This window comes from Schistocerca americana, chromosome 9 (genome assembly GCF_021461395.2).
Source record: "Schistocerca americana isolate TAMUIC-IGC-003095 chromosome 9, iqSchAmer2.1, whole genome shotgun sequence".
NCBI classification, from domain to species: domain Eukaryota; kingdom Metazoa; phylum Arthropoda; class Insecta; order Orthoptera; family Acrididae; genus Schistocerca; species Schistocerca americana.
In genome coordinates, this window is record NC_060127.1 from 126,618,311 (window position 1) to 126,644,938 (window position 26,628).

General features: G+C 49.0%; 24 non-coding genes across 24 annotated transcripts; all 24 read right to left on the reverse strand.

The window, feature by feature from the left end:
• Positions 1-441: 441 nt before the first annotated feature.
• Trnaa-agc lies at positions 442-514 on the reverse strand. The gene has a single exon. It is a non-coding gene; the product is annotated as a tRNA-Ala (tRNA).
• A 7,124-nt stretch (positions 515-7,638) lies between these two features.
• Positions 7,639-7,711, reverse strand: Trnaa-agc. The gene has a single exon. It is a non-coding gene; the product is annotated as a tRNA-Ala (tRNA).
• A 416-nt stretch (positions 7,712-8,127) lies between these two features.
• Positions 8,128-8,200, reverse strand: Trnaa-ugc. Its single transcript has one exon. It is a non-coding gene; the product is annotated as a tRNA-Ala (tRNA).
• Positions 8,201-9,213: 1,013 nt separating this feature from the next.
• On the reverse strand, positions 9,214-9,286 carry Trnaa-agc. Its single transcript has one exon. It is a non-coding gene; the product is annotated as a tRNA-Ala (tRNA).
• Positions 9,287-9,702: 416 nt separating this feature from the next.
• Positions 9,703-9,775, reverse strand: Trnaa-ugc. Its single transcript has one exon. It is a non-coding gene; the product is annotated as a tRNA-Ala (tRNA).
• Positions 9,776-10,779: 1,004 nt separating this feature from the next.
• Trnaa-agc lies at positions 10,780-10,852 on the reverse strand. Its single transcript has one exon. It is a non-coding gene; the product is annotated as a tRNA-Ala (tRNA).
• A 416-nt stretch (positions 10,853-11,268) lies between these two features.
• On the reverse strand, positions 11,269-11,341 carry Trnaa-ugc. The gene has a single exon. It is a non-coding gene; the product is annotated as a tRNA-Ala (tRNA).
• A 1,004-nt stretch (positions 11,342-12,345) lies between these two features.
• Positions 12,346-12,418, reverse strand: Trnaa-agc. Its single transcript has one exon. It is a non-coding gene; the product is annotated as a tRNA-Ala (tRNA).
• A 416-nt stretch (positions 12,419-12,834) lies between these two features.
• On the reverse strand, positions 12,835-12,907 carry Trnaa-ugc. The gene has a single exon. It is a non-coding gene; the product is annotated as a tRNA-Ala (tRNA).
• Positions 12,908-13,911: 1,004 nt separating this feature from the next.
• On the reverse strand, positions 13,912-13,984 carry Trnaa-agc. Its single transcript has one exon. It is a non-coding gene; the product is annotated as a tRNA-Ala (tRNA).
• A 416-nt stretch (positions 13,985-14,400) lies between these two features.
• Positions 14,401-14,473, reverse strand: Trnaa-ugc. Its single transcript has one exon. It is a non-coding gene; the product is annotated as a tRNA-Ala (tRNA).
• Positions 14,474-16,181: 1,708 nt separating this feature from the next.
• Positions 16,182-16,254, reverse strand: Trnaa-agc. The gene has a single exon. It is a non-coding gene; the product is annotated as a tRNA-Ala (tRNA).
• A 416-nt stretch (positions 16,255-16,670) lies between these two features.
• Trnaa-ugc lies at positions 16,671-16,743 on the reverse strand. Its single transcript has one exon. It is a non-coding gene; the product is annotated as a tRNA-Ala (tRNA).
• Positions 16,744-17,747: 1,004 nt separating this feature from the next.
• Positions 17,748-17,820, reverse strand: Trnaa-agc. Its single transcript has one exon. It is a non-coding gene; the product is annotated as a tRNA-Ala (tRNA).
• A 416-nt stretch (positions 17,821-18,236) lies between these two features.
• Trnaa-ugc lies at positions 18,237-18,309 on the reverse strand. Its single transcript has one exon. It is a non-coding gene; the product is annotated as a tRNA-Ala (tRNA).
• A 1,714-nt stretch (positions 18,310-20,023) lies between these two features.
• On the reverse strand, positions 20,024-20,096 carry Trnaa-agc. Its single transcript has one exon. It is a non-coding gene; the product is annotated as a tRNA-Ala (tRNA).
• Positions 20,097-20,512: 416 nt separating this feature from the next.
• Trnaa-ugc lies at positions 20,513-20,585 on the reverse strand. The gene has a single exon. It is a non-coding gene; the product is annotated as a tRNA-Ala (tRNA).
• Positions 20,586-21,589: 1,004 nt separating this feature from the next.
• Trnaa-agc lies at positions 21,590-21,662 on the reverse strand. The gene has a single exon. It is a non-coding gene; the product is annotated as a tRNA-Ala (tRNA).
• Positions 21,663-22,078: 416 nt separating this feature from the next.
• Trnaa-ugc lies at positions 22,079-22,150 on the reverse strand. The gene has a single exon. It is a non-coding gene; the product is annotated as a tRNA-Ala (tRNA).
• Positions 22,151-23,154: 1,004 nt separating this feature from the next.
• On the reverse strand, positions 23,155-23,227 carry Trnaa-agc. Its single transcript has one exon. It is a non-coding gene; the product is annotated as a tRNA-Ala (tRNA).
• Positions 23,228-23,632: 405 nt separating this feature from the next.
• On the reverse strand, positions 23,633-23,705 carry Trnaa-ugc. The gene has a single exon. It is a non-coding gene; the product is annotated as a tRNA-Ala (tRNA).
• A 1,013-nt stretch (positions 23,706-24,718) lies between these two features.
• Trnaa-agc lies at positions 24,719-24,791 on the reverse strand. Its single transcript has one exon. It is a non-coding gene; the product is annotated as a tRNA-Ala (tRNA).
• Positions 24,792-25,207: 416 nt separating this feature from the next.
• Positions 25,208-25,280, reverse strand: Trnaa-ugc. Its single transcript has one exon. It is a non-coding gene; the product is annotated as a tRNA-Ala (tRNA).
• A 1,004-nt stretch (positions 25,281-26,284) lies between these two features.
• Trnaa-agc lies at positions 26,285-26,357 on the reverse strand. Its single transcript has one exon. It is a non-coding gene; the product is annotated as a tRNA-Ala (tRNA).
• Between the last annotated feature and the right edge of the window lie 271 nt (positions 26,358-26,628).

Sequence of the window (26,628 nt, forward strand, 5' to 3'; positions counted from 1 at the left end):
TGTTCGGTGTCTGCAGGCAGCGAGGGGCTGCAAGCTTCCTGTGTTCGCGCCTATGTCACCTCTGCTTGCTTGTCAGAGACAGAGTATCGCAAAACATACAACTCACTCCATGAATTGATTGCTACGGCATCTGTCATCAGCATTCACAACTAGCAACACCAGTAGCAGCCGACTGCACGTCAAGAATTGGAATGTGCAGTGGGATTTTTGTGAATTCGGCGCAAGGCCGATCTTTGCGACATAGGTTTGAGAATCTTATGGGAACACTTGTACTGTTTCTAAATTAAGTGTAGTGGTGGGAGGAGGGTGCTTCGTGCGCATTACAGCACGCTTGCCAATTGTGGCTGCTAATCGTTGGCTCGTATCTGCCTTGACACATTTTCTGGCTGTGAATTATTCCACTTGCATGGCAGTGTGCGCATGTTGGTGTGTTAAAAGTTCTGGAGGCGCTGGGTATCGATCCCAGTACCTCTCGCATGCTAAGCGAGCGCTCTACCATCTGAGCTACGCCCCCTGCTGACGAACTGCGCTACATACAGCCATATCAATGACACAGACCCTTGCACTCCCATTATTCCGCTGACAAACACTACTCTCAATGTGTCCGTGAGGGTGTCTTTCAGGTTTCCTGCATTCTGTATCGAATCGTAGTTGGCCAAAATCAAAGTGGCACGCACGACGTCGAAAATAGCGTTCGGCCAACGCTCTGAGGTAGACGAACGTGTTGTCCACTCTCTAGACTTCATTGAGGTTAGGCCGTTATACCTAAGGCAGATTTGCACTCGATGACACCTCGACAACAGCCGGTCCTCACATTTACGTCTTGCTCTCCTTACGTCGGTATACGAGTCTGTGACGCTGGCTTTGCAACATCTTGCGTGCCTTTAGGCTCGCCGCGACCAACACTTACCACGCACTGACCACAAAACATGGAGGCGCCGGGGCTTGAACCCGGGACCTTTCACATGCAAAGCGAACGCTCTACCAACTTTTTTTTTTTTTTTTTTTTTATCATTGTTATTATGAGTCCATCCTTCTACCAACTTTTTTTTTTACTTTTTTTATTGTATGTACTTTTTTATGTTTTTGATGCCAAGTCCTCATTTTTCTTACTTTTTGCGAGTGCTCGGCCATTTTTTCTTGTTTTGTATTTTTTTGTTTTATTTTATTTTTTATTTTTTTATTTTTATTTTTTTTTTATTTCGGCTTCTTAATTTTTTTTTCTGTAAGCTGGATGTCTAAATTACCTTAGCTAACAGAAGTGAGAAATAAATTTTTCTTCTTAATATTAGTTAAAGGTAATGAATCTTCCTCTTTCTAATGGAAAGATAAGTATATTAAAATAAACTGATACGTGAAGACTCTCATCTTCATAAGGAAAACATAAAATCTTGCAACCCCTTGAAGAACGTTTTTTTTAGAACTGAAAACTTCTCCGTGTATGGCATGAAAAAAAAAAAAAAAAAAAAAGAAAAAGATACAATACATAAAACTTGATGTCTAATTTCTTCATGAGGATATAGTCCTGTGCGTCTTGCCACGGACTTGGTTTCTTTTCTGCTGTGTCTCGTGAAAGGATCGAAGACATTCCGGTTCCAGGGATCTGTAATCGTGCAGGGCTGACATCTCTGAATTCCGTACCAATCTTAATCTGTCTATTGTTCTCTGTTTAATTTTATTCCATGATTCTATTTAGGAAGCATGCGTAATTTTTTTTGTAGTCTTTTGTCCGCATGAGATGATGGTGCTGAGTCGTTAGATACACCCAATAATCTTCTTTGCTTTTATTTTCTGCCTTCAAGATATAGTCCACAGTGTGCCCTTTTAGCCAGTTAACAGCATTTCTTTTCGTATCAGGGTATGGCACTGCGTCTGGAGTCAGAAAATCTGCGGCGGTGAAAACGGTTGGAGATGTTCTGTTAATGGTCGCTAATTTCTGCTTAACTATATGCCATATGTCTCTTACTCTTTCACACACGAATCGGTGTTCTTCAGTGTCAAGAAGGTTACATGACGCGCACAAGGGCGAATTTGTGAGATGTATAGCGTGCAATTTGGAATTAGTTGAAATTTTCCTGTTGACTGCATTATACCAAGTTGCTTTCACCTTAGAGGGTAAGTTCCGATCGTCGATATTTTTCCAAATTGCAGACCAGTCGTTGTTGGGGTATTTTCTTTCAATAATATTTCCGTCCTTAGCTTCCATCAAATATGTATAGATGTCCTTTACTCTCTTCAACTGCTGTTCTGAGAGCCTCGAGGAGATATAACTGTACTCAACGAGAAAAGTTTTCAGGTGACAAAGACCAGCTGGTATATGCTTCACATCTATAGGCGGCTGCATGCTTGTTGGAGCAATTTCATTCAGCAAGTGGGCCGTTAAGCTGTCGGGCATCTGTTTCCATAGCTTGCACATTCGACACACATATAACGCTCGTGACCTGTAACTGACATCAACAAGGTTTAAACCTCCTTTCCTTGTTGGGAGTGTTAGTGTATTGAACTTCACTTTGAAAATGTTACCTTGGCATACAAAGCTTCCTATCGCGGATAAAATTCTTCTGGCTGTTTCTAATGGCATCGGAAAAGCTTGGACAACATAGTTAAGTTTGGATGTTATATACACATTTACTAGTTTGATTTTCTGTATCTCGTCCAGTTGCCTCATACTGTTTCCTTGTACAGATGCTCGTATGCTTGCAAGTAGTTTTTTGTAATTGACGGCAATAGTGTGTTGGATGTTGCTCCTAAATTCAATACCCAAACATTTCAATGTGGATACTTCCGTCAATTGTCCCCGATTTTGCATGGATATTCCTCTGCCTAGGTTCATGATGCCTGACTTCCTTTTATTTAGTTTGGCGCCAGAAGCAAGTTCATATGTGTGTACAATCTGAAGAGCTTTCGCCACTTCATCTTCATTTATAACCAGGACGCCCACATCATCTGCGTAGGCGTTGCACACTATTTTCTTGCCGTTTATACACAATCCTTGCAGGTGATGCGTGAGTGTCGCGAGGAGAGGTTCCATTGCTATTGCGAAAAGGGCCATTGACATTGGGCAACCTTGACGTACGGATCCAGTCAATTCAATCTCTCTACTTAGTTGTCCGTTTATCATTATTCGTGCTACACTGTTTTTCAGAATTTGTTGAATAATCCTCACGAATCGTGGTGGGAATCCCATTACTTCCATGATACCAAGAAGATACTTATGATCGACCCTATCAAACGCCTGCTCGAAGTCTAATGACACTAAAGCACATTTTATTCGGCATACATTTGCGGTTGATATTATATCCCTATATTCGCATATATTCTGATAAATGTTTCTGTCTTTGCCTACACATGTTTGGTAAGTGCCAGTTACAGAGTTAATAACCATTTTTATTCTTCTTGCTAATACGCGGGCCATAATTTTGTAATCACTGTTGAGTAATGTTACTGGGCGAAGGTTTTCAATCGCTTTGCTAAGTGAGTTTTTAGGAATTAGAACTATGATCCCTTCAGGAAATTCTTTGGGAGAGGCAACAGTGCCACTCATGATTTCGTTGTACATACATAGCAACTTGCTTTTCATTTGTGGCCAGAACACTTGGTAGAATTCCACGGGGATACCGTCAGGTCCTGGAGACTTATTTTTAGGACTCTGTGCTATTGCGTCTTTCAATTCGTCCTCTTCTATTTCGGCCATGAGATTTTCTACTTGCTCTGTACTAATTCGTCCTGATACGTTTCTAACAAGATCACGCCGCGCCTCGTCGACGGTAGGTTTGGTGGACATCATATCTGAAATATATTTATGAACAGCGTTTCGAATTTCATGCTGTTTTGTGTGCCTGGTCCCATCAGGTAACTTAACTTCTGTCAGTATTTTTCTGTTTCCTCTCTTATTCTCACGCATTACATGGTACATAGCCGTTTCTTCCCCTTCTACAATGTTGTGTAGTCTCGCTCTGACTTTAAAACCTTCTGACTGTCGCCGCTTCAGCGCCAAAAGTTTTGCTTTGACTTTCTGAATCCGGCTAAAGTTCTCCATTAATCGTGTGTCCAAGGTGTACAGGTCTCTAAGGCAGCTAAAATAAAATTCAGTCGTCTTTTTAATCCAGAAACTTTTCTGTCGCGAGTAATCCATCAGCATTCTTCTTATTTTAGGCTTCGCACATTGTAACCACCAAGCTATGGCAGAACTGTATCGCGGGAATCGTTTCTCGCATTCTTGCCACACATTAGTAAATGCTACGCGACATTCCTCATCTTGGAGATGTGTAATGTTGAGTTTCCATATGCCCCTCGCTCGGTAAGTCTCTTGTTTTTCCAAATTTACTGTGGTGATGTACGCGGCATGGTCAGAAAACATAGTGGGCCAGACCTCAGACTGGAGTACATGGTTCTTAAGGTTGGACGACACGTAAATTCTGTCTAGCCTGCTTGCTGAGTGACTGTTAAAATATGTGAAACCGGCCTGTGCGCCATGGGTATGTTCCCAGGTATCGGTTAACTGCATTTGGTGGACTATTCTTTCCAGTTCTACGGACTTGTTGAAATTCGGTGTCTGGTCTTTCGGGCTAAGTACAGAATTAAAATCGCCGGCTAGGATTATATAATCTTGACGTGTACCGAAGAGATGAACGATTTCCCTTCTAAAAAAATCCGCTCTAGCACGCCTGTTATTGTTGCCTGACGGTGCATAAACGTTGATGATGCGGGCATTGTTAACAGTCACTGCAACCCCTCTGCTGTTTTCAAGTTTTGCTATTTGTGTGACACGGATGCCTTCTTTCGTGAGAATTGCGGTTCCCAGCTCTGCACCGTAACCGGGGTTTATTGTGGCGTTGTATCCACGTATATTCTCTAATTTAATATCTGTTACTTCCTGTAACAGTAGTATATCAACGTTAGCAGCGTATAGAAAGTCTTGCAGATGTTGTAAATGCAGGGAGGAGCGTATCTTATTAATGTTCAACGTAGCGATTTTGTAGGCTTGCGCTGCGTTCATATTGTCCTATTCATTACCGAAGTCAGTATTCGTCATACGAAGTGCTGTCGGAGGAAAATCCTTTTTCACATGTATGTTCCGGCAATGATGTATTCATCGCCTTCAGTTGATCTCTTGGGGCAGAAGTCTGTTCCGTTCCTCCAGTTTCGTTCAATTCTTCATCTTGATGCATTTCATCCGATTCATCAGCCCAGGTTTTGTGTTGATTAGCTTTCGATGTCTCTTTTTCTGCATTTCTAGTATCAGGGAAAACCTTGTCTGCATCGAAATTTACTATCAGCTTCAACCTCTCGTTTGACGACTGCTCCGTTGACATGGGGCATGGTGTATTTGATTTGGCTTGCAAGGGGTCAGGTGCCTGCATACTCAGAACCGGATTACGATGTTGTTCTTCATGCAGTTTGTTGCTAATCTGCTTTGCTTTTTCTCGCAAAGGGGGTGCCAGTTGTTCAGCTCCCTTATGAGCTAGTCTCCTCTTTTTATGTTTCCTTGGAGGACTGACTCTTGGGGAGGTTTCATCGTTTTCCATTACATCTTGGGTTTCTTGCGCTCGGTCTTGTTCTCTGGCAAGTGATGGGTTGATTTCCTTGTGGTTTTCTGGAGACTGCTCATTCTGAAGGACTATAACCGGTTCAGGAGTTTGTTCTATTTGAACAGAGATATTTGGTTCTTTTTCTTGACTCTGTGGCTGTGTTGTCCCCGTCGAGTCGCTAACTTCCATTATCACTTCATTGTCGCGAGCTGCATTATCCTGGGTAGCGTCCCGAGTAGCGTCAGGAGTGTCACGCGTATGGAGTTGTCCAGCGGCTGCCGCTACGTAAGTTAAAGGCAACGTTGACATGGCCGGGGGTCTCACTGCTTCGCCCGCAGGTAGCTGGGCCACTCGGCGTTGTATACACTGCGAGCGGACATGGCCTGTGCCGCCGCAAGACGCGCAGGTTCTTGGCTGCCCATCATATATTACTATAGCCCGATAACCACAAACATTTATATACGAGGGTATGTGCTTGTGTAAATCCACTCGCAGTTGCCTGATACCATTCAAGACGGGGAACTTGTGAGCAGCAGACCACTTTTCTGCAAAATTGCTAATTATTCTCCCATAAGGAGCTATCACGGAATTGATCTGCTCAGCGGTGATTTCAAATGGTAGCTCAAAGATACGGACAGTTCTTAATCCAAAGCCAGCATGCGTAACACGAACTTCACCAACATTGCCATCGTGATGTTTGAACTTAAATGTTCCGCCACTAGATTCAACAATTTTGTCACACAATTCCGTGCTTTTAAGCTTGACATACACAATACTACTCACAATTGAAAGGTGAATACCTATAATATCCTCAAACGAAATTTTCACAACTTCTTCTAACCACGTCTCAATTTCGAACGAATTCGGTCTCTGCCCTTTCTGGTCAAAAACAAATTTCAATGTGTCTCTCCTATTAGGCTGATCCATCTCTCCTTCTAATATGAATCCATCAAGAGTCTCAAATAACGCAGTAACTACTGCAACAGGCGCTTGACTTACCGAGCGGAGCGCAGCAGACCGCAGCGCACAGCACACGCCGGAGGTCCGCACACCACGGCCGCCAAAAGCCGACTTGCCAACTGAGCTACGCCCCCAAGCACAAGCAAGCTGCGCTGATCTCCGTTCTTTGCTACTCTTATGTGCACGGACGCGATGGTTGGTTTGTTTGCAGGGGTGAAGGGACCAGAGTACAAAGGCGCGGACACGTTCACATACGCAAGAGTTCCAAGTAGTTTCGATGCTCTGGTATTACGACTGCAAATTCCGTCCGTTTTTAACGTCTTAAATTGAAGGGACAGTCACAAGTTGCTCCGTTTTCACTCCATGTCGACAATCACACAGCACCTGAGGTAACAAGCACATCTGAAGACCCATTGTGCACTCGACTGTTCATGCCAACTCACTGCCTCGCACTTTACTACTGTGTACCACTCTTGTCGTCCAACTGCAAAAGACTGGGCCACAACAACTTTCCGCGTCTCCATTGCACTGCGCAAACTACGAAACGCTCCCCAAACATGGCACTCACCCACGCAGACGACTTTTCCGTCTTTACACGACGCTCACGCAACGCTCACGCTAGTGACAGCCTTATTTAGAGCTTGACGTCGCACACAAGCGAATGAGCACATTTCGCCGACGACTTAGGCCGCCCTCCTAGTGTGGCTGTTCGGTGTCTGCAGGCAGCGAGGGGCTGCAAGCTTCCTGTGTTCGCGCCTATGTCACCTCTGCTTGCTTGTCAGAGACAGAGTATCGCAAAACATACAACTCACTCCATGAATTGATTGCTACGGCATCTGTCATCAGCAGTCACAACTAGCAACACCAGTAGCAGCCGACTGCACGTCAAGAATTGGAATGTGCAGTGGGATTTTTGTGAATTCGGCGCAAGGCTGATCTTTGCGACATAGGTTTGAGAATCTTATGGGAACACTTGTACTGTTTCTAAATTAAGTGTAGTGGTGGGAGGAGGGTGCTTCGTGCGCATTACAGCACGCTTGCCAATTGTGGCTGCTAATCGTTGGCTCGTATCTGCCTTGACACATTTTCTGGCTGTGAATTATTCCACTTGCATGGCAGTGTGCGCATGTTGGTGTGTTAAAAATTCTGGAGGCGCTGGGTATCGATCCCAGTACCTCTCGCATGCTAAGCGAGCGCTCTACCATCTGAGCTACGGCCCCTGCTGACGAACTGCGCTACATACAGCCATATCAATGGCACAGACCCTTGCACTCCCATTATTCCGCTGACAAACACTACTCTCAATGTGTCCGTGAGGGTGTCTTTCAGGTTTCCTGCATTCTGTATCGAATCGTAGTTGGCCAAAATCAAAGTGGCACGCACGACGTCGAAAATAGCGTTCGGCCAACGCTCTGAGGTAGACGAACGTGTTGTCCACTCTCTAGACTTCATTGAGGTTAGGCCGTTATACCTAAGGCAGATTTGCACTCGATGACACCTCGACAACAGCCGGTCCTCACATTTACGTCTTGCTCTCCTTACGTCAGTATACGAGTCTGTGACGCTGGCTTTGCAACATCTTGCGTGCCTTTAGGCTCGCCGCGACCAACACTTACCACGCACTGACCACAAAACGTGGAGGCGCCGGGGCTTGAACCCGGGACCTTTCACATGCAAAGCGAACGCTCTACCAGCTGAGCTACGCCCCCAAGCACAACCAAGCTGCGCTGTTCTCCGTTCTTTGCTACTCTTATGTGCACGGACACGATGGTTGGTTGGTTTGCAGGGGTGAAGGGACCAGAGTACAAAGGCGCGGACACGTTCACATACGCAAGAGTTCCAAGTAGTTTCGATGCTCTGGTATTACGACTGCAAATTCCGTCCGTTTTTAACGTCTTAAATTGAAGGGACAGTCACAAGTTGCTCCGTTTTCACTCCATGTCGACAATCACACAGCACCTGAGGTAACAAGCACATCTGAAGACCCATTGTGCACTCGACTGTTCATGCCAACTCACTGCCTCGCACTTTACTACTGTGTACCACTCTTGTCGTCCAACTGCAAAAGACTGGGCCACAACAACTTTCCGCGTCTCCATTGCACTGCGCAAACTACGAAACGCTCCCCAAACATGGCACTCACCCACGCAGAAGACTTTTCCGACTTTACACGACGCTCACGCAACGCTCACGCTAGTGACAGCCTTATTTAGAGCTTGACGTCGCACACAAGCGAATGAGCACATTTCGCCGACGACTTAGGCCGCCCTCCTAGTGTGGCTGTTCGGTGTCTGCAGGCAGCGAGGGGCTGCAAGCTTCCTGTGTTCGCGCCTATGTCACCTCTGCTTGCTTGTCAGAGACAGAGTATCGCAAAACATACAACTCACTCCATGAATTGATTGCTACGGCATCTGTCATCAGCAGTCACAACTAGCAACACCAGTAGCAGCCGACTGCACGTCAAGAATTGGAATGTGCAGTGGGATTTTTGTGAATTCGGCGCAAGGCTGATCTTTGCGACATAGGTTTGAGAATCTTATGGGAACACTTGTACTGTTTCTAAATTAAGTGTAGTGGTGGGAGGAGGGTGCTTCGTGCGCATTACAGCACGCTTGCCAATTGTGGCTGCTAATCGTTGGCTCGTATCTGCCTTGACACATTTTCTGGCTGTGAATTATTCCACTTGCATGGCAGTGTGCGCATGTTGGTGTGTTAAAAATTCTGGAGGCGCTGGGTATCGATCCCAGTACCTCTCGCATGCTAAGCGAGCGCTCTACCATCTGAGCTACGGCCCCTGCTGACGAACAGCGCTACATACAGCCATATCAATGGCACAGACCCTTGCACTCCCATTATTCCGCTGACAAACACTACTCTCAATGTGTCCGTGAGGGTGTCTTTCAGGTTTCCTGCATTCTGTATCGAATCGTAGTTGGCCAAAATCAAAGTGGCACGCACGACGTCGAAAATAGCGTTCGGCCAACGCTCTGAGGTAGACGAACGTGTTGTCCACTCTCTAGACTTCATTGAGGTTAGGCCGTTATACCTAAGGCAGATTTGCACTCGATGACACCTCGACAACAGCCGGTCCTCACATTTACGTCTTGCTCTCCTTACGTCAGTATACGAGTCTGTGACGCTGGCTTTGCAACATCTTGCGTGCCTTTAGGCTCGCCGCGACCAACACTTACCACGCACTGACCACAAAACGTGGAGGCGCCGGGGCTTGAACCCGGGACCTTTCACATGCAAAGCGAACGCTCTACCAGCTGAGCTACGCCCCCAAGCACAACCAAGCTGCGCTGTTCTCCGTTCTTTGCTACTCTTATGTGCACGGACACGATGGTTGGTTGGTTTGCAGGGGTGAAGGGACCAGAGTACAAAGGCGCGGACACGTTCACATACGCAAGAGTTCCAAGTAGTTTCGATGCTCTGGTATTACGACTGCAAATTCCGTCCGTTTTTAACGTCTTAAATTGAAGGGACAGTCACAAGTTGCTCCGTTTTCACTCCATGTCGACAATCACACAGCACCTGAGGTAACAAGCACATCTGAAGACCCATTGTGCACTCGACTGTTCATGCCAACTCACTGCCTCGCACTTTACTACTGTGTACCACTCTTGTCGTCCAACTGCAAAAGACTGGGCCACAACAACTTTCCGCGTCTCCATTGCACTGCGCAAACTACGAAACGCTCCCCAAACATGGCACTCACCCACGCAGACGACTTTACACGACGCTCACGCAACGCTCACGCTAGTGACAGCCTTATTTAGAGCTTGACGTCGCACACAAGCGAATGAGCACATTTCGCCTACGACTTAGGCCGCCCTCCTAGTGTGGCTGTTCGGTGTCTGCAGGCAGCGAGGGGCTGCAAGCTTCCTGTGTTCGCGCCTATGTCACCTCTGCTTGCTTGTCAGAGACAGAGTATCGCAAAACATACAACTCACTCCATGAATTGATTGCTACGGCATCTGTCATCAGCAGTCACAACTAGCAACACCAGTAGCAGCCGACTGCACGTCAAGAATTGGAATGTGCAGTGGGATTTTTGTGAATTCGGCGCAAGGCTGATCTTTGCGACATAGGTTTGAGAATCTTATGGGAACACTTGTACTGTTTCTAAATTAAGTGTAGTGGTGGGAGGAGGGTGCTTCGTGCGCATTACAGCACGCTTGCCAATTGTGGCTGCTAATCGTTGGCTCGTATCTGCCTTGACACATTTTCTGGCTGTGAATTATTCCACTTGCATGGCAGTGTGCGCATGTTGGTGTGTTAAAAATTCTGGAGGCGCTGGGTATCGATCCCAGTACCTCTCGCATGCTAAGCGAGCGCTCTACCATCTGAGCTACGCCCCCTGCTGACGAACTGCGCTACATACAGCCATATCAATGACACAGACCCTTGCACTCCCATTATTCCGCTGACAAACACTACTCTCAATGTGTCCGTGAGGGTGTCTTTCAGGTTACCTGCATTCTGTATCGAATCGTAGTTGGCCAAAATCAAAGTGGCACGCACGACGTCGAAAATAGCGTTCGGCCAACGCTCTGAGGTAGACGAACGTGTTGTCCACTCTCTAGACTTCATTGAGGTTAGGCCGTTATACCTAAGGCAGATTTGCACTCGATGACACCTCGACAACAGCCGGTCCTCACATTTACGTCTTGCTCTCCTTACGTCGGTATACGAGTCTGTGACGCTGGCTTTGCAACATCTTGCGTGCCTTTAGGCTCGCCGCGACCAACACTTACCACGCACTGACCACAAAACATGGAGGCGCCGGGGCTTGAACCCGGGACCTTTCACATGCAAAGCGAACGCTCTACCAACTGAGCTACGCCCCCAAGCACAAGCAAGCTGCGCTGATCTCCGTTCTTTGCTACTCTTATGTGCACGGACGCGATGGTTGGTTGGTTTGCAGGGGTGAAGGGACCAGAGTACAAAGGCGCGGACACGTTCACATACGCAAGAGTTCCAAGTAGTTTCGATGCTCTGGTATTACGACTGCAAATTCCGTCCGTTTTTAACGTCTTAAATTGAAGGGACAGTCACAAGTTGCTCCGTTTTCACTCCATGTCGACAATCACACAGCACCTGAGGTAACAAGCACATCTGAAGACCCATTGTGCACTCGACTGTTCATGCCAACTCACTGCCTCGCACTTTACTACTGTGTACCACTCTTGTCGTCCAACTGCAAAAGACTGGGCCACAACAACTTTCCGCGTCTCCATTGCACTGCGCAAACTACGAAACGCTCCCCAAACATGGCACTCACCCACGCAGACGACTTTACACGACGCTCACGCAACGCTCACGCTAGTGACAGCCTTATTTAGAGCTTGACGTCGCACACAAGCGAATGAGCACATTTCGCCTACGACTTAGGCCGCCCTCCTAGTGTGGCTGTTCGGTGTCTGCAGGCAGCGAGGGGCTGCAAGCTTCCTGTGTTCGCGCCTATGTCACCTCTGCTTGCTTGTCAGAGACAGAGTATCGCAAAACATACAACTCACTCCATGAATTGATTGCTACGGCATCTGTCATCAGCAGTCACAACTAGCAACACCAGTAGCAGCCGACTGCACGTCAAGAATTGGAATGTGCAGTGGGATTTTTGTGAATTCGGCGCAAGGCTGATCTTTGCGACATAGGTTTGAGAATCTTATGGGAACACTTGTACTGTTTCTAAATTAAGTGTAGTGGTGGGAGGAGGGTGCTTCGTGCGCATTACAGCACGCTTGCCAATTGTGGCTGCTAATCGTTGGCTCGTATCTGCCTTGACACATTTTCTGGCTGTGAATTATTCCACTTGCATGGCAGTGTGCGCATGTTGGTGTGTTAAAAATTCTGGAGGCGCTGGGTATCGATCCCAGTACCTCTCGCATGCTAAGCGAGCGCTCTACCATCTGAGCTACGCCCCCTGCTGACGAACTGCGCTACATACAGCCATATCAATGACACAGACCCTTGCACTCCCATTATTCCGCTGACAAACACTACTCTCAATGTGTCCGTGAGGGTGTCTTTCAGGTTTCCTGCATTCTGTATCGAATCGTAGTTGGCCAAAATCAAAGTGGCACGCACGACGTCGAAAATAGCGTTCGGCCAACGCTCTGAGGTAGACGAACGTGTTGTCCACTCTCTAGACTTCATTGAGGTTAGGCCGTTATACCTAAGGCAGATTTGCACTCGATGACACCTCGACAACAGCCGGTCCTCACATTTACGTCTTGCTCTCCTTACGTCGGTATACGAGTCTGTGACGCTGGCTTTGCAACATCTTGCGTGCCTTTAGGCTCGCCGCGACCAACACTTACCACGCACTGACCACAAAACATGGAGGCGCCGGGGCTTGAACCCGGGACCTTTCACATGCAAAGCGAACGCTCTACCAACTGAGCTACGCCCCCAAGCACAAGCAAGCTGCGCTGATCTCCGTTCTTTGCTACTCTTATGTGCACGGACGCGATGGTTGGTTGGTTTGCAGGGGTGAAGGGACCAGAGTACAAAGGCGCGGACACGTTCACATACGCAAGAGTTCCAAGTAGTTTCGATGCTCTGGTATTACGACTGCAAATTCCGTCCGTTTTTAACGTCTTAAATTGAAGGGACAGTCACAAGTTGCTCCGTTTTCACTCCATGTCGACAATCACACAGCACCTGAGGTAACAAGCACATCTGAAGACCCATTGTGCACTCGACTGTTCATGCCAACTCACTGCCTCGCACTTTACTACTGTGTACCACTCTTGTCGTCCAACTGCAAAAGACTGGGCCACAACAACTTTCCGCGTCTCCATTGCACTGCGCAAACTACGAAACGCTCCCCAAACATGGCACTCACCCACGCAGACGACTTTACACGACGCTCACGCAACGCTCACGCTAGTGACAGCCTTATTTAGAGCTTGACGTCGCACACAAGCGAATGAGCACATTTCGCCTACGACTTAGGCCGCCCTCCTAGTGTGGCTGTTCGGTGTCTGCAGGCAGCGAGGGGCTGCAAGCTTCCTGTGTTCGCGCCTATGTCACCTCTGCTTGCTTGTCAGAGACAGAGTATCGCAAAACATACAACTCACTCCATGAATTGATTGCTACGGCATCTGTCATCAGCAGTCACAACTAGCAACACCAGTAGCAGCCGACTGCACGTCAAGAATTGGAATGTGCAGTGGGATTTTTGTGAATTCGGCGCAAGGCTGATCTTTGCGACATAGGTTTGAGAATCTTATGGGAACACTTGTACTGTTTCTAAATTAAGTGTAGTGGTGGGAGGAGGGTGCTTCGTGCGCATTACAGCACGCTTGCCAATTGTGGCTGCTAATCGTTGGCTCGTATCTGCCTTGACACATTTTCTGGCTGTGAATTATTCCACTTGCATGGCAGTGTGCGCATGTTGGTGTGTTAATAGTTCTGGAGGCGCTGGGTATCGATCCCAGTACCTCTCGCATGCTAAGCGAGCGCTCTACCATCTGAGCTACGCCCCCTGCTGACGAACTGCGCTACATACAGCCATATCAATGACACAGACCCTTGCACTCCCATTATTCCGCTGACAAACACTACTCTCAATGTGTCCGTGAGGGTGTCTTTCAGGTTTCCTGCATTCTGTATCGAATCGTAGTTGGCCAAAATCAAAGTGGCACGCACGACGTCGAAAATAGCGTTCGGCCAACGCTCTGAGGTAGACGAACGTGTTGTCCACTCTCTAGACTTCATTGAGGTTAGGCCGTTATACCTAAGGCAGATTTGCACTCGATGACACCTCGACAACAGAAGGTCCTCACATTTACGTCTTGCTCTCCTTACGTCGGTATACGAGTCTGTGACGCTGGCTTTGCAACATCTTGCGTGCCTTTAGGCTCGCCGCGACCAACACTTACCACGCACTGACCACAAAACATGGAGGCGCCGGGGCTTGAACCCGGGACCTTTCACATGCAAAGCGAACGCTCTACCAACTGAGCTACGCCCCCAAGCACAAGCAAGCTGCGCTGATCTCCGTTCTTTGCTACTCTTATGTGCACGGACGCGATGGTTGGTTGGTTTGCAGGGGTGAAGGGACCAGAGTACAAAGGCGCGGACACGTTCACATACGCAAGAGTTCCAAGTAGTTTCGATGCTCTGGTATTACGACTGCAAATTCCGTCCGTTTTTAACGTCTTAAATTGAAGGGACAGTCACAAGTTGCTCCGTTTTCACTCCATGTCGACAATCACACAGCACCTGAGGTAACAAGCACATCTGAAGACCCATTGTGCACTCGACTGTTCATGCCAACTCACTGCCTCGCACTTTACTACTGTGTACCACTCTTGTCGTCCAACTGCAAAAGACTGGGCCACAACAACTTTCCGCGTCTCCATTGCACTGCGCAAACTACGAAACGCTCCCCAAACATGGCACTCACCCACGCAGACGACTTTACACGACGCTCACGCAACGCTCACGCTAGTGACAGCCTTATTTAGAGCTTGACGTCGCACACAAGCGAATGAGCACATTTCGCCTACGACTTAGGCCGCCCTCCTAGTGTGGCTGTTCGGTGTCTGCAGGCAGCGAGGGGCTGCAAGCTTCCTGTGTTCGCGCCTATGTCACCTCTGCTTGCTTGTCAGAGACAGAGTATCGCAAAACATACAACTCACTCCATGAATTGATTGCTACGGCATCTGTCATCAGCAGTCACAACTAGCAACACCAGTAGCAGCCGACTGCACGTCAAGAATTGGAATGTGCAGTGGGATTTTTGTGAATTCGGCGCAAGGCTGATCTTTGCGACATAGGTTTGAGAATCTTATGGGAACACTTGTACTGTTTCTAAATTAAGTGTAGTGGTGGGAGGAGGGTGCTTCGTGCGCATTACAGCACGCTTGCCAATTGTGGCTGCTAATCGTTGGCTCGTATCTGCCTTGACACATTTTCTGGCTGTGAATTATTCCACTTGCATGGCAGTGTGCGCATGTTGGTGTGTTAAAAATTCTGGAGGCGCTGCCTCGCACTTTACTACTGTGTACCACTCTTGTCGTCCAACTGCAAAAGACTGGGCCACAACAACTTTCCGCGTCTCCATTGCACTGCGCAAACTACGAAACGCTCCCCAAACATGGCACTCACCCACGCAGACGACTTTACACGACGCTCACGCAACGCTCACGCTAGTGACAGCCTTATTTAGAGCTTGACGTCGCACACAAGCGAATGAGCACATTTCGCCGACGACTTAGGCCGCCCTCCTAGTGTGGCTGTTCGGTGTCTGCAGGCAGCGAGGGGCTGCAAGCTTCCTGTGTTCGCGCCTATGTCACCTCTGCTTGCTTGTCAGAGACAGAGTATCGCAAAACATACAACTCACTCCATGAATTGATTGCTACGGCATCTGTCATCAGCAGTCACAACTAGCAACACCAGTAGCAGCCGACTGCACGTCAAGAATTGGAATGTGCAGTGGGATTTTTGTGAATTCGGCGCAAGGCTGATCTTTGCGACATAGGTTTGAGAATCTTATGGGAACACTTGTACTGTTTCTAAATTAAGTGTAGTGGTGGGAGGAGGGTGCTTCGTGCGCATTACAGCACGCTTGCCAATTGTGGCTGCTAATCGTTGGCTCGTATCTGCCTTGACACATTTTCTGGCTGTGAATTATTCCACTTGCATGGCAGTGTGCGCATGTTGGTGTGTTAAAAATTCTGGAGGCGCTGGGTATCGATCCCAGTACCTCTCGCATGCTAAGCGAGCGCTCTACCATCTGAGCTACGCCCCCTGCTGACGAACTGCGCTACATACAGCCATATCAATGACACAGACCCTTGCACTCCCATTATTCCGCTGACAAACACTACTCTCAATGTGTCCGTGAGGGTGTCTTTCAGGTTTCCTGCATTCTGTATCGAATCGTAGTTGGCCAAAATCAAAGTGGCACGCACGACGTCGAAAATAGCGTTCGGCCAACGCTCTGAGGTAGACGAACGTGTTGTCCACTCTCTAGACTTCATTGAGGTTAGGCCGTTATACCTAAGGCAGATTTGCACTCGATGACACCTCGACAACAGCCGGTCCTCACATTTACGTCTTGCTCTCCTTACGTCGGTATACGAGTCTGTGACGCTGGCTTTGCAACATCTTGCGTGCCTTTAGGCTCGCCGCGACCAACACTTACCACGCACTGACCACAAAACATGGAGGCGCCGGGGCTTGAACCCGGGACCTTTCACATGCAAAGCGAACGCTCTACCAACTGAGCTACGCCCCCAAGCACAAGCAAGCTGCGCTGATCTCCGTTCTTTGCTACTCTTATGTGCACGGACGCGATGGTTGGTTGGTTTGCAGGGGTGAAGGGACCAGAGTACAAAGGCGCGGACACGTTCACATACGCAAGAGTTCCAAGTAGTTTCGATGCTCTGGTATTACGACTGCAAATTCCGTCCGTTTTTAACGTCTTAAATTGAAGGGACAGTCACAAGTTGCTCCGTTTTCACTCCATGTCGACAATCACACAGCACCTGAGGTAACAAGCACATCTGAAGACCCATTGTGCACTCGACTGTTCATGCCAACTCACTGCCTCGCACTTTACTACTGTGTACCACTCTTGTCGTCCAACTGCAAAAGACTGGGCCACAACAACTTTCCGCGTCTCCATTGCACTGCGCAAACTACGAAACGCTCCCCAAACATGGCACTCACTCACGCAGACGACTTTACACGACGCTCACGCAACGCTCACGCTAGTGACAGCCTTATTTAGAGCTTGACGTCGCACACAAGCGAATGAGCACATTTCGCCTACGACTTAGGCCGCCCTCCTAGTGTGGCTGTTCGGTGTCTGCAGGCAGCGAGGGGCTGCAAGCTTCCTGTGTTCGCGCCTATGTCACCTCTGCTTGCTTGTCAGAGACAGAGTATCGCAAAACATACAACTCACTCCATGAATTGATTGCTACGGCATCTGTCATCAGCAGTCACAACTAGCAACACCAGTAGCAGCCGACTGCACGTCAAGAATTGGAATGTGCAGTGGGATTTTTGTGAATTCGGCGCAAGGCTGATCTTTGCGACATAGGTTTGAGAATCTTATGGGAACACTTGTACTGTTTCTAAATTAAGTGTAGTGGTGGGAGGAGGGTGCTTCGTGCGCATTACAGCACGCTTGCCAATTGTGGCTGCTAATCGTTGGCTCGTATCTGCCTTGACACATTTTCTGGCTGTGAATTATTCCACTTGCATGGCAGTGTGCGCATGTTGGTGTGTTAAAAATTCTGGAGGCGCTGGGTATCGATCCCAGTACCTCTCGCATGCTAAGCGAGCGCTCTACCATCTGAGCTACGCCCCCTGCTGACGAACTGCGCTACATACAGCCATATCAATGACACAGACCCTTGCACTCCCATTATTCCGCTGACAAACACTACTCTCAATGTGTCCGTGAGGGTGTCTTTCAGGTTTCCTGCATTCTGTATCGAATCGTAGTTGGCCAAAATCAAAGTGGCACGCACGACGTCGAAAATAGCGTTCGGCCAACGCTCTGAGGTAGACGAACGTGTTGTCCACTCTCTAGACTTCATTGAGGTTAGGCCGTTATACCTAAGGCAGATTTGCACTCGATGACACCTCGACAACAGCCGGTCCTCACATTTACGTCTTGCTCTCCTTACGTCGGTATACGAGTCTGTGACGCTGGCTTTGCAACATCTTGCGTGCCTGTAGGCTCGCCGCGACCAACACTTACCACGCACTGACCACAAAACATGGAGGCGCCGGGGCTTGAACCCGGGACCTTTCACATGCAAAGCGAACGCACTACCAACTGAGCTACGCCCCCAAGCGCAAGCAAGCTGCGCTGATCTCCGTTCTTTGCTACTCTTATGTGCACGGACGCGATGGTTGGTTGGTTTGCAGGGGTGAAGGGACCAGAGTACAAAGGCGCGGACACGTTCACATACGCAAGAGTTCCAAGTAGTTTCGATGCTCTGGTATGACTGCAAATTCCGTCCGTTTTTAACGTCTTAAATTGAAGGGACAGTCACAAGTTGCTCCGTTTTCACTCCATGTCGACAATCACACAGCACCTGAGGTAACAAGCACATCTGAAGACCCATTGTGCACTCGACTGTTCATGCCAACTCACTGCCTCGCACTTTACTACTGTGTACCACTCTTGTCGTCCAACTGCAAAAGACTGGGCCACAACAACTTTCCGCGTCTCCATTGCACTGCGCAAACTACGAAACGCTCCCCAAACATGGCACTCACCCACGCAGACGACTTTACACGACGCTCACGCAACGCTCACGCGAGTGACAGCCTTATTTAGAGCTTGACGTCGCACACAAGCGAATGAGCACATTTCGCCTACGACTTAGGCCGCCCTCCTAGTGTGGCTGTTCGGTGTCTGCAGGCAGCGAGGGGCTGCAAGCTTCCTGTGTTCGCGCCTATGTCACCTCTGCTTGCTTGTCAGAGACAGAGTATCGCAAAACATACAACTCACTCCATGAATTGATTGCTACGGCATCTGTCATCAGCAGTCACAACTAGCAACACCAGTAGCAGCCGACTGCACGTCAAGAATTGGAATGTGCAGTGGGATTTTTGTGAATTCGGCGCAAGGCTGATCTTTGCGACATAGGTTTGAGAATCTTATGGGAACACTTGTACTGTTTCTAAATTAAGTGTAGTGGTGGGAGGAGGGTGCTTCGTGCGCATTACAGCACGCTTGCCAATTGTGGCTGCTAATCGTTGGCTCGTATCTGCCTTGACACATTTTCTGGCTGTGAATTATTCCACTTGCATGGCAGTGTGCGCATGTTGGTGTGTTAAAAATTCTGGAGGCGCTGCCTCGCACTTTACTACTGTGTACCACTCTTGTCGTCCAACTGCAAAAGACTGGGCCACAACAACTTTCCGCGTCTCCATTGCACTGCGCAAACTACGAAACGCTCCCCAAACATGGCACTCACCCACGCAGACGATTTTTCCGACTTTACACGACGCTCACGCAACGCTCACGCTAGTGACAGCCTTATTTAGAGCTTGACGTCGCACACAAGCGAATGAGCACATTTCGCCGACGACTTAGGCCGCCCTCCTAGTGTGGCTGTTCGGTGTCTGCAGGCAGCGAGGGGCTGCAAGCTTCCTGTGTTCGCGCCTATGTCACCTCTGCTTGCTTGTCAGAGACAGAGTATCGCAAAACATACAACTCACTCCATGAATTGATTGCTACGGCATCTGTCATCAGCAGTCACAACTAGCAACACCAGTAGCAGCCGACTGCACGTCAAGAATTGGAATGTGCAGTGGGATTTTTGTGAATTCGGCGCAAGGCTGATCTTTGCGACATAGGTTTGAGAATCTTATGGGAACACTTGTACTGTTTCTAAATTAAGTGTAGTGGTGGGAGGAGGGTGCTTCGTGCGCATTACAGCACGCTTGCCAATTGTGGCTGCTAATCGTTGGCTCGTATCTGCCTTGACACATTTTCTGGCTGTGAATTATTCCACTTGCATGGCAGTGTGCGCATGTTGGTGTGTTAAAAATTCTGGAGGCGCTGGGTATCGATCCCAGTACCTCTCGCATGCTAAGCGAGCGCTCTACCATCTGAGCTACGCCCCCTGCTGACGAACTGCGCTACATACAGCCATATCAATGACACAGACCCTTGCACTCCCATTATTCCGCTGACAAACACTACTCTCAATGTGTCCGTGAGGGTGTCTTTCAGGTTTCCTGCATTCTGTATCGAATCGTAGTTGGCCAAAATCAAAGTGGCACGCACGACGTCGAAAATAGCGTTCGGCCAACGCTCTGAGGTAGACGAACGTGTTGTCCACTCTCTAGACTTCATTGAGGTTAGGCCGTTATACCTAAGGCAGATTTGCACTCGATGACACCTCGACAACAGCCGGTCCTCACATTTACGTCTTGCTCTCCTTACGTCGGTATACGAGTCTGTGACGCTGGCTTTGCAACATCTTGCGTGCCTTTAGGCTCGCCGCGACCAACACTTACCACGCACTGACCACAAAACATGGAGGCGCCGGGGCTTGAACCCGGGACCTTTCACATGCAAAGCGAACGCTCTACCAACTGAGCTACGCCCCCAAGCACAAGCAAGCTGCGCTGATCTCCGTTCTTTGCTACTCTTATGTGCACGGACGCGATGGTTGGTTGGTTTGCAGGGGTGAAGGGACCAGAGTACAAAGGCGCGGACACGTTCACATACGCAAGAGTTCCAAGTAGTTTCGATGCTCTGGTATTACGACTGCAAATTCCGTCCGTTTTTAACGTCTTAAATTGAAGGGACAGTCACAAGTTGCTCCGTTTTCACTCCATGTCGACAATCACACAGCACCTGAGGTAACAAGCACATCTGAAGACCCATTGTGCACTCGACTGTTCATGCCAACTCACTGCCTCGCACTTTACTACTGTGTACCACTCTTGTCGTCCAACTGCAAAAGACTGGGCCACAACAACTTTCCGCGTCTCCATTGCACTGCGCAAACTACGAAACGCTCCCCAAACATGGCACTCACCCACGCAGACGACTTTACACGACGCTCACGCAACGCTCACGCTAGTGACAGCCTTATTTAGAGCTTGACGTCGCACACAAGCGAATGAGCACATTTCGCCTACGACTTAGGCCGCCCTCCTAGTGTGGCTGTTCGGTGTCTGCAGGCAGCGAGGGGCTGCAAGCTTCCTGTGTTCGCGCCTGTGTCACCTCTGCTTGCTTGTCAGAGACAGAGTATCGCAAAACATACAACTCACTCCATGAATTGATTGCTACGGCATCTGTCATCAGCAGTCACAACTAGCAACACCAGTAGCAGCCGACTGCACGTCAAGAATTGGAATGTGCAGTGGGATTTTTGTGAATTCGGCGCAAGGCTGATCTTTGCGACATAGGTTTGAGAATCTTATGGGAACACTTGTACTGTTTCTAAATTAAGTGTAGTGGTGGGAGGAGGGTGCTTCGTGCGCATTACAGCACGCTTGCCAATTGTGGCTGCTAATCGTTGGCTCGTATCTGCCTTGACACATTTTCTGGCTGTGAATTATTCCACTTGCATGGCAGTGTGCGCATGTTGGTGTGTTAAAAATTCTGGAGGCGCTGGGTATCGATCCCAGTACCTCTCGCATGCTAAGCGAGCGCTCTACCATCTGAGCTACGCCCCCTGCTGACGAACTGCGCTACATACAGCCATATCAATGACACAGACCCTTGCACTCCCATTATTCCGCTGACAAACACTACTCTCAATGTGTCCGTGAGGGTGTCTTTCAGGTTTCCTGCATTCTGTATCGAATCGTAGTTGGCCAAAATCAAAGTGGCACCCACGACGTCGAAAATAGCGTTCGGCCAACGCTCTGGGGTAGACGAACGTGTTGTCCACTCTCTAGACTTCATTGAGGTTAGGCCGTTATACCTAAGGCAGATTTGCACTCGATGACACCTCGACAACAGCCGGTCCTCACATTTACGTCTTGCTCTCCTTACGTCAGTATACGAGTCTGTGACGCTGGCTTTGCAACATCTTGCGTGCCTTTAGGCTCGCCGCGACCAACACTTACCACGCACTGACCACAAAACATGGAGGCGCCGGGTTTGAACCCGGGACCTTTCACATGCAAAGCGAACGCTCTACCAGCTGAGCTACGCCCCCAAGCACAAGCAAGCTGCGCTGATCTCCGTTCTTTGCTACTCTTATGTGCACGGACGCGATGGTTGGTTGGTTTGCAGGGGTGAAGGGACCAGAGTACAAAGGCGCGGACACGTTCACATACGCAAGAGTTCCAAGTAGTTTCGATGCTCTGGTATTACGACTGCAAATTCCGTCCGTTTTTAACGTCTTAAATTGAAGGGACAGTCACAAGTTGCTCCGTTTTCACTCCATGTCGACAATCACACAGCACCTGAGGTAACAAGCACATCTGAAGACCCATTGTGCACTCGACTGTTCATGTCAACTCACTGCCTCGCACTTTACTACTGTGTACCACTCTTGTCGTCCAACTGCAAAAGACTGGGCCACAACAACTTTCCGCGTCTCCATTGCACTGCGCAAACTACGAAACGCTCCCCAAACATGGCACTCACCCACGCAGACGACTTTACACGACGCTCACGCAACGCTCACGCTAGTGACAGCCTTATTTAGAGCTTGACGTCGCACACAAGCGAATGAGCACATTTCGCCTACGACTTAGGCCGCCCTCCTAGTGTGGCTGTTCGGTGTCTGCAGGCAGCGAGGGGCTGCAAGCTTCCTGTGTTCGCGCCTATGTCACCTCTGCTTGCTTGTCAGAGACAGAGTATCGCAAAACATACAACTCACTCCATGAATTGATTGCTACGGCATCTGTCATCAGCAGTCACAACTAGCAACACCAGTAGCAGCCGACTGCACGTCAAGAATTGGAATGTGCAGTGGGATTTTTGTGAATTCGGCGCAAGGCTGATCTTTGCGACATAGGTTTGAGAATCTTATGGGAACACTTGTACTGTTTCTAAATTAAGTGTAGTGGTGGGAGGAGGGTCCTTCGTGCGCATTACAGCACGCTTGCCAATTGTGGCTGCTAATCGTTGGCTCGTATCTGCCTTGACACATTTTCTGGCTGTGAATTATTCCACTTGCATGGCAGTGTGCGCATGTTGGTGTGTTAAAAATTCTGGAGGCGCTGGGTATCGATCCCAGTACCTCTCGCATGCTAAGCGAGCGCTCTACCATCTGAGCTACGCCCCCTGCTGACGAACTGCGCTACATACAGCCATATCAATGACACAGACCCTTGCACTCCCATTATTCCGCTGACAAACACTACTCTCAATGTGTCCGTGAGGGTGTCTTTCAGGTTTCCTGCATTCTGTATCGAATCGTAGTTGGCCAAAATCAAAGTGGCACCCACGACGTCGAAAATAGCGTTCGGCCAACGCTCTGGGGTAGACGAACGTGTTGTCCACTCTCTAGACTTCATTGAGGTTAGGCCGTTATACCTAAGGCAGATTTGCACTCGATGACACCTCGACAACAGCCGGTCCTCACATTTACGTCTTGCTCTCCTTACGTCAGTATACGAGTCTGTGACGCTGGCTTTGCAACATCTTGCGTGCCTTTAGGCTCGCCGCGACCAACACTTACCACAAAACATGGAGGCGCCGGGGCTTGAACCCGGGACCTTTCACATGCAAAGCGAACGCTCTACCAACTGAGCTACGCCCCCAAGCACAACCAAGCTGCGCTGTTCTCCGTTCTTTGCTACTCTTATTTGCACGGACACGATGGTTGGTTGGTTTGCAGGGGTGAAGGGACCAGAGTACAAAGGCGCGGACACGTTCACATACGCAAGAGTTCCAAGTAGTTTCGATGCTCTGGTATTACGACTGCAAATTCCGTCCGTTTTTAACGTCTTAAATTGAAGGGACAGTCACAAGTTGCTCCGTTTTCACTCCATGTCGACAATCACACAGCACCTGAGGTAACAAGCACATCTGAAGACCCATTGTGCACTCGACTGTTCATGCCAACTCACTGCCTCGCACTTTACTACTGTGTACCACTCTTGTCGTCCAACTGCAAAAGACTGGGCCACAACAACTTTCCGCGTCTCCATTGCACTGCGCAAACTACGAAACGCTCCCCAAACATGGCACTCACCCACGCAGACGACTTTTCCGACTTTACACGACGCTCACGCAACGCTCACGTTAGTGACAGCCTTATTTAGAGCTTGACGTCGCACACAAGCGAATGAGCACATTTCGCCTACGACTTAGGCCGCTCTCCTAGTGTGGCTGTTCGGTGTCTGCAGGCAGCGAGGGGCTGCAAGCTTCCTGTGTTCGCGCCTATGTCACCTCTGCTTGCTTGTCAGAGACAGAGTATCGCAAAACATACAACTCACTCCATGAATTGATTGCTACGGCATCTGTCATCAGCAGTCACAACTAGCAACACCAGTAGCAGCCGACTGCACGTCAAGAATTGGAATGTGCAGTGGGATTTTTGTGAATTCGGCGCAAGGCTGATCTTTGCGACATAGGTTTGAGAATCTTATGGGAACACTTGTACTGTTTCTAAATTAAGTGTAGTGGTGGGAGGAGGGTGCTTCGTGCGCATTACAGCACGCTTGCCAATTGTGGCTGCTAATCGTTGGCTCGTATCTGCCTTGACACATTTTCTGGCTGTGAATTATTCCACTTGCATGGCAGTGTGCGCATGTTGGTGTGTTAAAAATTCTGGAGGCGCTGGGTATCGATCCCAGTACCTCTCGCATGCTAAGCGAGCGCTCTACCATCTGAGCTACGCCCCCTGCTGACGAACTGCGCTACATACAGCCATATCAATGACACAGACCCTTGCACTCCCATTATTCCGCTGACAAACACTACTCTCAATGTGTCCGTGAGGGTGTCTTTCAGGTTTCCTGCATTCTGTATCGAATCGTAGTTGGCCAAAATCAAAGTGGCACGCACGACGTCGAAAATAGCGTTCGGCCAACGCTCTGAGGTAGACGAACGTGTTGTCCACTCTCTAGACTTCATTGAGGTTAGGCCGTTATACCTAAGGCAGATTTGCACTCGATGACACCTCGACAACAGCCGGTCCTCACATTTACGTCTTGCTCTCCTTACGTCGGTATACGAGTCTGTGACGCTGGCTTTGCAACATCTTGCGTGCCTTTAGGCTCGCCGCGACCAACACTTACCACGCACTGACCACAAAACATGGAGGCGCCGGGGCTTGAACCCGGGACCTTTCACATGCAAAGCGAACGCTCTACCAACTGAGCTACGCCCCCAAGCACAAGCAAGCTGCGCTGATCTCCGTTCTTTGCTACTCTTATGTGCACGGACGCGATGGTTGGTTGGTTTGCAGGGGTGAAGGGACCAGAGTACAAAGGTGCGGACACGTTCACATACGCAAGAGTTCCAAGTAGTTTCGATGCTCTGGTATTACGACTGCAAATTCCGTCCGTTTTTAACGTCTTAAATTGAAGGGACAGTCACAAGTTGCTCCGTTTTCACTCCATGTCGACAATCACACAGCACCTGAGGTAACAAGCACATCTGAAGACCCATTGTGCACTCGACTGTTCATGCCAACTCACTGCCTCGCACTTTACTACTGTGTACCACTCTTGTCGTCCAACTGCAAAAGACTGGGCCACAACAACTTTCCGCGTCTCCATTGCACTGCGCAAACTACGAAACGCTCCCCAAACATGGCACTCACCCACGCAGACGACTTTACACGACGCTCACGCAACGCTCACGCTAGTGACAGCCTTATTTAGAGCTTGACGTCGCACACAAGCGAATGAGCACATTTCGCCTACGACTTAGGCCGCCCTCCTAGTGTGGCTGTTCGGTGTCTGCAGGCAGCGAGGGGCTGCAAGCTTCCTGTGTTCGCGCCTATGTCACCTCTGCTTGCTTGTCAGAGACAGAGTATCGCAAAACATACAACTCACTCCATGAATTGATTGCTACGGCATCTGTCATCAGCAGTCACAACTAGCAACACCAGTAGCAGCCGACTGCACGTCAAGAATTGGAATGTGCAGTGGGATTTTTGTGAATTCGGCGCAAGGCTGATCTTTGCGACATAGGTTTGAGAATCTTATGGGAACACTTGTACTGTTTCTAAATTAAGTGTAGTGGTGGGAGGAGGGTGCTTCGTGCGCATTACAGCACGCTTGCCAATTGTGGCTGCTAATCGTTGGCTCGTATCTGCCTTGACACATTTTCTGGCTGTGAATTATTCCACTTGCATGGCAGTGTGCGCATGTTGGTGTGTTAAAAATTCTGGAGGCGCTGGGTATCGATCCCAGTACCTCTCGCATGCTAAGCGAGCGCTCTACCATCTGAGCTACGCCCCCTGCTGACGAACTGCGCTACATACAGCCATATCAATGACACAGACCCTTGCACTCCCATTATTCCGCTGACAAACACTACTCTCAATGTGTCCGTGAGGGTGTCTTTCAGGTTTCCTGCATTCTGTATCGAATCGTAGTTGGCCAAAATCAAAGTGGCACGCACGACGTCGAAAATAGCGTTCGGCCAACGCTCTGAGGTAGACGAACGTGTTGTCCACTCTCTAGACTTCATTGAGGTTAGGCCGTTATACCTAAGGCAGATTTGCACTCG